The sequence below is a fragment of the Lycorma delicatula genome, chromosome 4, assembly GCF_047948215.1.
Source record: "Lycorma delicatula isolate Av1 chromosome 4, ASM4794821v1, whole genome shotgun sequence".
Lineage (NCBI taxonomy): Eukaryota > Metazoa > Arthropoda > Insecta > Hemiptera > Fulgoridae > Lycorma > Lycorma delicatula.
In genome coordinates, this window is record NC_134458.1 from 166054008 (window position 1) to 166066620 (window position 12613).

Genomic DNA, 12613 nt, shown 5'->3' on the forward strand with positions numbered 1-12613 from the left:
TGGCGTGTCCGAGTTCGGTGAAGCTGCGATAAACAGCGATAAGAGTAAGTGTCACGAAAGGGAAAATTTGTCTTTCTAAAACAATCGATTAAAATTCGATTGAAAGAGAATAAATCATTTTTATAACATACAATGGAACGGCGATTATCCATGATTTAACTTTGCAAGGGTAATCCGGATAATCAGAAATCCGGTTAACTGGAGAAATAAAAAAAGATTTATCATACGTACTGGACATACAGGTACACTACTACGTTAGAAAAAATCCAATTAGTAGAAATTTGCTAAGAAAAGATTAGAAATTACAAAAATTATCAGAAAGAAATTAAAATTTATTACCTACTGTTTTATAAAAAATATCATTTAAGAAACTTACTAAAATTGAAACTTATTTATAACTTACTAGAAAAAGAATTACCCAAAATGAATTGAAAAGAAATAACGCACAGTAACTTAACTGCGTTATGAAATATTATTCCTTAAAACCATTACAAAAACGTCTAGAAAGTTAGAGTATGTTCAATAAAATAAAACTTAGTGAGAGTGAATAATCAAAATATACCTTTAAAAACATTATTTATTTTTAAAAAAAATTGTAATCTGTACTTGCTTAAAAGTTGATCTTTGTTTACTAGCTGTAAGATCACGTATTTATTTTAAATAAAGAATCTATTTGCCATTCCAACCAGTCAACGAATAGCGATACTCAGAGACTCACGAGCTTTATCTAATGACTGCCCTTGATGCAATTAATTTCATCATTACATCATAGTTCATGATTAGCCATTTAATGTGTTTTCATCTATCTTTTCAGAACTAAATTATATAATTCGTTATGCATCCCTAAATTTATGCATGTTTGTCATATTTCAAAAAAGTCAATTAAAAATCCAGTGAAAATAAATAGATAAAAATAGAACACTTTACTTTCCCACGAAGCAAAGCTTTATTTGAATAGTATTTTACATTTTTTTAAAAACTGTATTATGTGTGGAATTAAGTAGCTCGAATAGTTTATCATCCGGAAAATCGGCGTTCGGGATTATCGGGGGTCATACCGTACAATACTTCTGAAAAACGTAATTATACGTTCTATGAAGTGACATAGTATATTTTTATATTTTATAATTCCAAGTAATCAAGTATAATCTAGAAATCAACGCCCCGCATAAAAATAACAAATAAATCTGTAGTAAAATTTTGAATAAAAAAAAAATTAATTTAAAGATGTCTTTAATAAAGTATTTCTTAATAAGTAATTTCTTAATTATCTTAATAAGTATTTCTTTAATAACGTTTAAAAAAAATAAATAGAAAGGTGTTGTACTATAACTACTAATTATATGTATTTAAGGAATTATTTTTTTACAAAAGAGTGAATGCACTTTTTAAATGTAGGATACATGTATTATTTTGTCATATAAAGTAAGTTATACACTTGAAAAATATATCTGTAATTAGTACAGAAATAGAATACGTAATGTCAGTATTAAGATCTCATTTTGAGCATATTCGTTTATTATTTCTAATTAATAAACGAATGCAAAAGGAATAAAAACAGTTTTATACAGTCATATTATTAAGATTATAAAAGGAATATATTTTTATATAAAGATATTTTGAAAAGGTACGAATATTGAAAAATCATGAATAATTATGCATTGGTAATTATGTGTAACGCAATATTTAAATAATCTTAACAAAGTTACATCCGAAATGAGATTTGAAGAGAGTTAAGAAAGTACGGAATACATGTTTTTTTTTGCTTTTTTTTGTTACGGATAACAAATAAAATACAGTGATTATATTATACTGTTTTGATAAAATTAAGGTAATTTTGATATGTGACAAAATAGATATGTGGGACTTGTCTTGTGATATGTAGACTTCAGTGTGAATGCTCGATCACAATGCTCAAGTGTTAGTCGTCGAAATGTAGTTCATCAGGTTGAATAAGTGTAAATTAAGCCCGTATTAGTTAGTTTACATTATACTTTCTTTTTCTGTAAAGTTTCCGGAACCACCGTAAGGTACTACTACAGAGGATGATATGTACGAATTTAAATGAAGTTATTCTTGTAGTCTCAGGTCGACCACTCCTGAGATGTGTGGTTAATTGAAACCTAACCACCAAAGAACACCGTAATCATTATCTAGTATTCACGTCTGTATAAAAGTAAACGCCTTTACTAGCATTTGAACCTTAGAACTCTCGACTTCGAAGTCAGCTGATTTTCGATGATTTTGACCACTAGACCTGCTCAGTTAGTTTACATTATTAGAGATCAGAATAAATAATAATAATAATAATCAGAAAAAATACAAACGGAATGAAAACATAGTTTATTGTAAATTTTGTGTTTAGTTTTAAGATAATTATAGTGTTTAATATTAATAATTTAAATATATCTTTGTAAACATATAATTATAAATTAATTTGATAATATTAGTTTATTAATATCATAATATTAAAATTAATAAAAGATTAAATATTAATAAAATTAATTTGTAGAAATTAACAAAATTCTGAAACATATTTGACACAATAAGTTTCAAATATACTCGTAAATCGATACCTTAAATAGTTACTTTAATCGTTTAATTACTTTAATTCATTACTTTCAATTGAACTGCATAAAGACCGATCATATTTTAATTTTCATCATATTTTTTAATTTAATTTTTTTCATAACCATTGATGACAGAACCTTTGAAAATCTTAAGTTATGTGCTAAAAGACTGAGGTAAACAATAAACATCAGTAAAAAATATATAGTAAAAATGGGCAAATAATCATTTAAAAATTATATATTTATTAATTTTGAACATAAAAACCTTTACAGTAAATTTAGAGGTCTTTTATGTGTATAATATATATATATTAAAAAGGCGTAATCATTATTTTTATATACTAATTAAAATTTGTTTCGATTAAATGTTCGCATTGTACCTGTAAATAATTTTACAAATATACTTAATTTGAGCACAAAAAAAAAAGAAAAAGGAAAAAACCAATAATAATAATTTTACGGTTGGCAATAATGTATTTTATCCGTAATATTGGCATCACTGCTACAGAACGGAACGCCAATTCAGAGCCGCTAAATTCTATTCAGTCACGCGCCGCAGTTTGAACGGTCGCTATCTTAAACGGTAGTAAGAATATACTAACGTTAACAGTACGCTAATCAGCGCCGATCTTCTAACATATCGTTATTATTTCGTTTTAATTATCAGTATTAGATGTATATATTTTTTTTTATTGCATTTGTGATAAGGAAAGAAAACTCAAAAAAATACGGTATTATTTTTAATGTTGTCATTACTTTTATTATCTTGAAAATATGACTTAACGTTTTTTTTTTGTTTTTTTTTTTATAAGTAAAGACTGGTTAAAATCTTATCTTTACTTGATAATTAAAAATAATATTTCTTAATCATTTTAGTTAGAAATTCTGACCTTTATATTAATTTTTTCAGATTTTTAATGCAAACTTAAATAAAATAAATAAAACAATAATAAAGGGGTTGTTTATTTTATATTATTAACGATGAGGAAATATATGTATATTTTTTCTGCATAAATATACTATTAAAATATTTGCAAATATATATATTTTTTAATCGAAAAAACTGTGAAATTTTATTAATATTCATTAGATGAAATCAATAACATTTCTCTAATAATTCTCATTAGGTACATTAATGTATCTATGCCAACTCCAAAAATTATCTCTTTCTAGGTCTTACACAAATATGTAAGATTGAAGGTCTTTTCTTCTTTTTTTTGTTAGTTTCTTAATTTTAAAATGTCATTTTGTGATTTTATGATTTATTTTTTTTATATATTCCTTTTTCTTCAATTTGAATTATTTATTTTTTTCAATCATTTTATATTCTTATCGTTACTTCTTCGTTCTGGATTGTTATTAAAAAAAAGTTTTTGTTTATTTTAATATTTTATCTATCATTTTCATTTATAAAATGTAATATATAACTTGTTTTTAATTAAGTGACAAATAAAATTTTATAACCATAACGTGGGCTCAATTAATAAAGTAATTGATTCATCCGTCCATGCACAAGGTATTTTTCCTTTAATCACTGACACTCCTGCTTTAATATAAGAGCAATGGATATAATCTTACACTCGTTTTGCATTTACTTATTTTATATTTAAAAAATTACTGGGTATAAAATTTAATGAAATTTAAAAATATAATTTTTTAAAGTAAATATCTTGAATGTATTTTCACAAAATGCAAATTTAGTAATTGTAACATTTTTTTTTTTTTTTTTAATAAACATTTAAAAATATGTAATTATTTTATATTAAAGCTAATTAAAATATTTGAGAAATTTATAATTTAATAATAAAAGTTTCCGTGATTAACTCAGTTTAATTTTATATAAACTATTATTTTTTTTTATTTTTGAAGTTAATTAACTTCCATTTTATATTTTAAAATGTTAAATTAAAAAAAAAATAAAACCTTAGGATAACTATTCATTTATTATAGATCCTTAAGTAAACGTAAAAAAAAAATATTTTCCCTAAAAAAAGATTACTATTACACGATAAGTTTTTTTATTCACTTATTTATATTGGCGGGTCCTTTAACTTAAAAAGAGAGGAATTACGTAATTATTTTACTTAAACCTCATTAAAAGGTTATTTGAATGAATTACTTTCGGAAAAGTTACTTATTTACAACAGTAAATATATATTAATATATTTTTTTCTAAATAAAAAATATACTATTATAATTATTGTTTAAGTGAAAAGAATTATTATATACTATTTTATTATGTCATTATATAAAATATAATAATATTATTCTGAAAATGTATATGCGATTTAAACGTACAAAAACCGAGTAATGAAGTAAAGTTTCGAGATTCGATTCTCATCTTGTTCTGTTATTTTCATCGGTTACGAATAATTTTCGTTGATAATATATTTATTATTTTCTCTTGTATTTAACTAAGGACGAGCGAAAGATTAAACATTATGAAATTTATAAAAACAAAAATCAGTTTAAAACTTTGTAAGAATAAACATTTTTATAACTTTCCTTCAAACTAATCTTTTCCTTTAGAATAATTTTTTTCTCGAAAATGTTTACTTGAATAATATTTGAATTGCAACTACTATTTTGACAGGGTACAGAGAACGTAATCTGACCTATAATTGTCTAATTACCTATAAACCATTATCTCAGTGATTCATAATGTAATGTTATTAAACATTACACTTTTGAAAAAAATTAATTTATATTCTGATCCGAACTCAGAATAATACACCACGCAATGTTTAATTATTTATGCTATGAACTTAATGGTATAGCCTAAATAATTTATAACAAAATATTTGCTGTAACAAAATTCGGAAAATGTTTTTTAAAAAACTACTGAAATTTACACTCTTTTATTATCAGAAAAAAAATTACATGTTTATTTTTAATAAATCTAATTCATGCAAAGTATATTAACAAAATTATCCATATTTGATTGCTCAAAAAATAAAATATATTAAGCAAAAATAATAAGCGTAAAATTAGATTTTACAAATGAATTGTTTTTTCTTTTTTGTAAAATCGTTTTATCTAAAATAAAACGCCATTATGCAGGGTATATCATCCAATAAAAGATACTATGTAATCATATTTACGCATAGGCTTATTTAGAGCTATAATAAAGCAAGCTCATTTTATTTAACACCATAGGAAATTTTTTATAATTTCCGACCTTATTAATATTCATGATATATTTCACATTTTCCTTTTAGTTTTACCATATAACCTTTATTTTTATTTGCCTTTATAAGCAGTATATTTACATACATATAGTCTATGTAAATATATTTTGAAGTTATTTTTTCTAACATTTGCTCGCAATCATTTTTGAATACATATATATATATATATATATATATATATATATATATATATATAAATATATTTTTTCATGAAAGACTGAAAGATGATTATTAAATTATTTTATTTTTATTTATTTTCCGTACGCGTAAAATGAAGAACTACCGAATCAATTCTAAATAAAACTTTAAAGATCGAATTTAATATCGGGAGAAAAATCTAGACTTAAAAATATTTTATTCAATAGCCCTATAAGTAAAGCGGAAATAATTTTTTACGATTTACGGAATAAGATAAATTTAAGGCGTAAAAATTATAAATAAATTTTGCGGAAAAAATTGGCTTGGTTTAATAAGTGGCTGTGATCTAGATAATAGTTAACAACTGAAAATGAAAAATTAATCATAATTTATCTATTTTTAAATTTCTTAAACATTTTATTTACAGCTTAATATATATTTTTTCTCTTACTTTAATTCCACCCGTTTTATCATAAATATTTAATCGTTTGCTTTATTCTATCGTAAAATTTATCCTTTGCTACAATTTTTAACTTTTACAAACTCGTCAGTTATTATATTTACTGATCCCGGGTGCCTTAAATGATCCTATACTATACCTACCAAATTTTTCTTCTTTTAAAACTTCCCCAGAGGTAATTTTTTTCTTTTTTCTGTTTCAGTACATATTCATTTCGAATTCTTGTTTCTATCGTTATTTTATAATAAAAATCTTTCTGTAACAGCGTTCTGCGATAGTAAGAAATTGTATTAAATTAATTATAAAGCCGTTTATAGTTTTACGTGACCGAAAACTGATTTATCGAATATTATTATCTTTGACTATATAAAAATTAGCCGGCACTTAAGTGGTTTATTTGGATCATTTTTATACATAGGTAAGTACTTTGTATCTTTCCCAATAATTGTAATACGCTAAAAACAAAATTAATATTATATTAATTAAATATATCGATAATTTCTTACCTGAAAAAACCAGAAAATATTTTATCTGTATATATGTTGCCGCCAACAACCGCATATTTTACAAAATGGTTAAAATTATTAGAGAAACTCAATTCAAATCTGGATTTTTTTTCTAATTAGCATTGCTAATCGGTTTCCTAAACATATTTCGAAACTTTAAGGAAATCGAATGGAAAAATATGACAAGCATGAAGACCATCCAATGACGGCATTCATCGGATACAAACATTATAACACTTATCAGATCTCAAAAAACGGCACATAAATCTGAAAATAAAGAAAAAACTAATTAATAATAATAATAATAATGATTATTAAAGAAGTCAAATTAGACTATGATAGCTGAAATTTTGTAACTTATTTGTTGTTGCTTGATCGTATTATTACTATATAAAGCGGAAATGGGTGGATTTTTGTTTGGTTGAAACCACACAAACAAAAAACAAAATAATAAATAAATGAAACATTAGATTGTACTGTAAGCAGAGTATTTCTGTATACTAAAGTTTACCTTTAACCGTATTCTTTAACAAAAATTAAAAAGTATATATTTTTTAATATTCTGTTTTCACTGATTGAAGAAAGGCCATTGATAATACGGGCAAATAAATATTAATCTAACTAGGATCATCCATGATATTTATTTTATAATACCATTAGATTACTTGTATTGAGTTCAGCATGTACAAATCAATATTGACATTTTTATTTAAAAAAACATTGTTACTTCAGTTGTAAAATCGTCGACCAAAAGTTAGCAAATTCATTTTATAAATTTTTTAACTAATTAAGAAACATTTTTATAGAAATATTAATATAGATATAGTGAATAAAATAAGTTTAAAAAACACAATGTGGTACCAGATCTACTTATTTTAAATAATCTTTACATTTAAAAGATATAAAATAAAACGAAACTTAAGGGTAGTAAAATAAAAACACAGAATTCATAATGAAGCAATTTTACTAATTACAATATAAAACAAATACGAAAACCAAATGGTAGTAAACGATATACGATGTTCATCCATTTTCTTTAATTCAAAATAAATTAACTAAATTACATCGTAAATAAATAAAATATAAAGAGAAATATTTTAATTAATTTGAAAGGATAACATACATGCATAAAATACAAAACATATTACATTAACAGTAAGTATTTTGAAACAAATAACCAGAGGTATGAATCATAACTAGCGAGTGAAACAATATAAATAAAATAACTGCAGAGGTGTAACTTAGAGAAACAACGTTATTAACTGTGAATTTTCGGAGACGTGATATTGCTCTTCAAAATTTAGGAAACACAAATACGTAGACGCATAGCAGATCTATCCGGGGTGCTTGAAGTAATGTTGGCACTGCTAAAAATACAGTGGAGGGGATAATGTAATGCGGTAGGACGTCGTGTATGAAGAACCCAGCTGGAAGTCCAGCAATCCGTCCTCACTCTGTGCATCAACTGAGCTTTCTAAGACAAGTGATATAATATTCTCGCACTCTTTCTACTCGAAACATATTTTTTTTTATTCGTTTGATTGATTCGATGCTTTCCTTCTTTCTGTTGTTATCTTTTAATTTCGATATAATAAATATATTCTAAGTTTCAGTTATTTGTTTTTTATTTACAATCTTCGTCTTGTTTTAATACCTTTTGCTCTTTTCCATGTTAAAGAATTAACTAAACGTGGATTTCTTAAATATACCATATCGATCTACTTCGTTTCTTTATAAGATTTTTTCATGCAGGAAAATAAAATTTACCAACTTAATTTTCAACTTCTTTTTTAATACCACATTTCAAAGACATCTGACCTTTTGATCTCTCCCTTATTTTGTCCATCCTTTATAATTTTACATTATAAATAACAAAAAATCTGTAGCTTTTGATATTTTATCAACCTAGCCTCCTTATATTCTTTATCCTAGCCTTTTTATCCTCCTTTAATTTCTCATTATCCTCCTTTCTATCAAATTTCATAACGTTTATTTCATTTCGATTCCGTTTTGAATTGAATTTCTCTACTAGATAGAATAATTTTTATTTTCTGTTATAAAAAAAATGTTATCAGCAAATCTCATCTTTTACTGACAGCATTTACAAATAATTAATACCTTTCTGAATATTGTAATCGGCCATGTTAAGGAATTTTTTTCCTTATTTAATTTATAATCTTTTATTAATTCTCATCTCCAAATGAGTGGAATTAATATTGCTTTCACTGAAAATAATGATGTTCATTATAAAAATAATTTTTTTATAAACTGAATGAAGTCTAAACATTCCCTAACGCGTTTAAGAAAGAACGGAATAATAATTTTCTTTAGTAAGGTTTGTATGAAGGGGGTTCTTATATTTTTAAACGGTTCATGAGTGATCTGTGTTTTTTTTTCATGTCGTCTACCATCGTTACACACCCATCATAAATACTAGGGAGATTTATTATCATTATTTTTCAATTAGATACATTCGATATATTAAAACGTTAAAATTCTCTTTCGTTCAGATCTTTTAAACTTTCATTTATCATAACATACTTTTAAAAATTTATTCTCGTTGTGCAGTTCTTGATTTAAAAGATAAAAAATATCACTTAGTGCATCACCGATAAAATAGTATTCTGTTAGTGTTTGAATCAATTGGCAATCCATCCGAAGAAATTTGTGAAACACTTCCTTTTTTCTGCTCACAGGCAAACTAAAAGAGTTAAGTATTTTTTTTTTTTTTTGTGTTTAAGTGGCTTGGATATCGGGAAACTGGGCTGCTAGGTCATGCTCTTTTTTTTTATGTCGTGTTTTCTCTGTCATCTTCTCCATTCTTTTTTAACCTTGGCCTCACGTGTAAAAATCTACCCTTCCTCTATTCCTAACCCACTACTTAATGTTAATATCTATTCTCCTCGTTCCATTCTGTCATCGAACCCACCACACAGGTACTGTCTGTTTTTCAAATATATATTTTTTAATTTCTGATTACTTGGATCACCACAGGCGAAAAGGGGAGGGTCAGGATCCTGAAAATTTTTTTAAATTATTAAGGAACTCGTCGTTTCTCTGTTTACTTTTCGAATATTTTTATATCTCATTTTTCCTATTTATTTAATTTGTTTTTACCTACCATTCTGGTACATGCGATTAATTTTTTATTTTTTCATTTGTTAGGACTGGGTTAAGAACGGTTATATTGATTTTCAAAAAATCTTCATGTTGATACGCTGCAATTAAAAATTTTTGATGATAAAAACTGATCCAAGATTAAAGATCAAAGTACAAAATAGTACATTCTATAATTAAAATGATACATTTTTAATAACTAGAAATGTTTGTGAAATTATGACTAGAGCTTTAATCATACATCCGTTAGCAAATAATTTTTTTCAAAATTTTAACATTTAGTACTTCCTACGTAATGTTTTTGCATAATAAATATTCACATACACAATACGTAATAAACAACACACATACACAAGCACACGTGGTTTACATAATAATTAAAATGTTGATCCTTGATTTTTTTAACATACGCCTTTTTTTAATCTCATAAATCCTTATTATCGCAAAAAAACCACGTACATCATCAAATCCGGATTTTAATTTTTAAAAAGAGAAGATATTTAAATATTAAAAAAAAGAAATGTGCAATACTAAAAAAACAATTTTTAACGACTGCTCTATTTTAAAAAAGATTAATTATTTCCGACAGAATTAAATTCAACTACGATGCAATTACAACCAGGTACGCGATACGTGCATCGATACTTTCATTAGTTAATAGATAATTATTTAAATATTAAATAATTAAAAATAATGAGATAAGCATTTTATTGTTCTTTTCGAAACAGAAAAAAGATAAAGATTATTAAAATCAAAACTAACAAATAATAATAATATTAAAATTATTTTTTTTTTGAAGGAGGAAATATATAAAAATGCTTTTAACAAATAGGCTTTCAAATTTCATCTAAGTAGAAAAACTTAAAAATTAATATTTCTTATTTTTTTGCAACTTTATTATTTTTTTTTTGTCTACCTGAATTTGATAGTAATAAAGCATTAAGCAAATCGTAGAATAAATTTTTATAAATAAAAATATATATAAACACAGATAAGTTTATATTAGATTGCATGACAGCTTTATACTCGGTTCTATACCGGTCTAAAAAACGTAGATATATTTTAGTGAAATTTTATTTAACAGATTAAATTCTGATTTAAGGTTATGTCGTTTAAATTATTCTAAAAATCAAAATTTATTGAAAAACCAAAAAACATACGTTTTAATTTAAAAAATGAACTGCTAAAAAAATGATTCAATAAAATAAAAAAATAAAAATTCTTTATCATTCAGTTAAAGTAACCAAAATAATATTTACGAAACTAATTTAAAAATATTATAAGTAAAGAATATGTCTTAAGATTATAATCACACACATACACAAACAATATATAGAACGTTAATAAAGTATGAGAATCCTTAATAAATTTTCAACAGTTAAACAGAAGAAAAAGAGATTAGCAAACGCACCTATCACGAAACAACTTATTTTTCGGTGTGGGACCATCAAATCCAAGCAGTCATATGGCTCCCATGGGGTGGCAACAAACATCTTAAATGAAAAGGGTAGGGTAGTGATATATTTAAAAAAAAATTTAAAAAAAAGGTTTTGTTACAAAAAAAAATTAAGGCAACTCCAATCAAAAAGTCAGTCATTCATTTTTTGTTTACTACTAGCATCAAAAGCAGTCCACAGTATCTCTTAAATAAACAGATAAAAAATGTAGCAAATGCGGGATGATCAAAACTTTACCATTAAATTTTAATCTACTTTCCGGTAAGCTGGCGAGTTAAAAATTGGCATACACATTTACTGTCGATGATAATACAGTATGGTGCAAAACGTTTCACGAATTGTTTTCAATTGAAAATTAGTTGTTTCTAAAGTATATGATTTCAAACGTATATACTCAAAGTCGACTGAAAGAGTGAGAGTGTGTTGTTTGTTAATGTGCTTCGTGTGTTACCACGTTGATTTATTTTATTTCTCGACGATGTGCATTCAAGTCGGCCCCATGTCAACGGAAAAGTTTCAAGGTAATTCTTCTTGGTGACAATGATATGCTTAGTAGCTTTATGCAAAATGAACTACTTAAGTTCCATATATAATCTCAAACTGAAATTGATAAACACTTTCTTTCGTTTGTTGAAAGGTTTTTCTCCACGATTGGTCTGAATTGAAATTTACAGAACATTCACTTTAATTTGAAAATAATGTAAACGATTGAGTTCCGATCTAACTTCGAGTTGATCTTTAGTTTTTACTAGTCTTGTAAGTGATAAAAACTGTCAACAAAACAAACCCTTTGTTCTGATATTTCTGGTAGTCTTACTGGTGAATTGATATAAAAGTTCATGTTCTAATCTATCGTTTCGTTGCTATTTTGAATTTTGAAAGTCTCGTTTGTTTTTCTTCACAATTTTCATTATTAATTTTCTCTTGGTTTTTGGGCTCTTTCTTTTTTGTTCTTAAACATTATCGTTTAATTTAATAATTCTATTTATGAGAGAAATTATAACAATTTATATAATAAATTGTTATAATTTCTCTCATAAGTCATACAATTATATATAATAACTTTATATATATATATGTATTGATTATAGGTTTATAAGTTATGTCTATAACAGTTATTCATATTATAATTTTAGTTATGCTGTGATTAATCAAAAAAACTTTTCTTATAAAATCA

The 12613-nt window shown here is 24.9% G+C and overlaps 1 protein-coding gene across 1 annotated transcript in view; it reads right to left on the reverse strand.

Moving 5' to 3' along the window:
- gudu (Armadillo repeat-containing protein gudu) overlaps window positions 1–12613 on the reverse strand; it is a 604246-nt gene that overhangs the window by 460939 nt on the left and 130694 nt on the right. The window contains exon 3 of the mRNA XM_075364673.1: window positions 6863–7129. The gene's annotated coding sequence lies outside the window, so the exon portion shown is untranslated. The remainder of the gene's footprint in view (window positions 1–6862; window positions 7130–12613) is intronic.